Source organism: Arachis ipaensis, chromosome B7 (assembly GCF_059453495.1).
Source record: "Arachis ipaensis isolate K30076 ecotype BB chromosome B7, ASM5945349v1, whole genome shotgun sequence".
Classification (NCBI taxonomy): Eukaryota; Viridiplantae; Streptophyta; class Magnoliopsida; order Fabales; family Fabaceae; genus Arachis; species Arachis ipaensis.
In genome coordinates, this window is record NC_142442.1 from 29,063,841 (window position 1) to 29,064,760 (window position 920).

At 41.4% G+C, this 920-nt stretch overlaps 1 non-coding gene across 1 annotated transcript; it reads right to left on the reverse strand.

The window, feature by feature from the left end:
- Nucleotides 1–411: 411 nt before the first annotated feature.
- LOC148550688 (small nucleolar RNA R71) lies at nucleotides 412–519 on the reverse strand. The gene has a single exon (XR_015893168.1). It is a non-coding gene; the product is annotated as a small nucleolar RNA R71 (small nucleolar RNA).
- Nucleotides 520–920: the final 401 nt, after the last annotated feature.

Here is a 920-nt window from a genome sequence, read left to right on the forward strand (position 1 = left end):
GAACAGGAAAAGGAGATGGCAGCCGAAAATAATAATAATGTAAGGAAGATGCTTGGTGACTTTACTGCACCTAATTCCAATTTACATGGAAGAAGCATCTCCATTCCTGCCATTGGAGCAAACAATTTTGAGCTGAAACCTCAATTAGTTTCTCTGATGCAGCAGAACTGCAAGTTTCATGGACTTCCATCTGAAGATCCTTTTCAGTTCTTAACTGAATTCTTGCAGATATGTGATACTGTTAAGACTAATGGAGTAGATCCTGAAGTCTACAGGCTCATGCTTTTCCCTTTTGCTGTAAGAGACAGAGCTAGATTATGGTTGGATTCTCAACCCAAAGACAGCCTGAACTCTTGGGATAAGCTGGTCACAGCTTTCTTAGCCAAGTACTTTCCTCCTCAAAAGCTGAGCAAGCTTAGAGCTGATGTTCAAACCTTCAGACAGAAAGAAGGTGAATCCCTCTATGAAGCTTGGGAAAGATACAAACAGTTGACCAAAAAGTGTCCTTCTGACATGCTTTCAGAATGGACCATCCTGGATATATTCTATGATGGTTTATCTGAGCTATCAAAGATGTCACTGGACACTTCTGCAGGTGGATCCATTCACCTAAAGAAAACGCCTGCAGAAGCTCAAGAACTCATTGACATGGTTGCTAATAACCAGTTCATGTACACTTCTGAAAGGAATCCTGTGAGTAATGGGACGCCTATGAAGAAGGGAGTTCTTGAAGTTGATACTCTGAATGCCATATTGGCTCAGAATAAAATATTGACTCAGCAAGTCAATATGATCTCTCAGAGTCTGCATGGAATGCAAGCTGCATCCAACAGTACTCAAGAGGCATCTTCTGAAGAAGAAGCCTATGATCCTGAGAACCCTGCAATAGCAGAGGTAAATTACTTAGGTGAACCTTATGG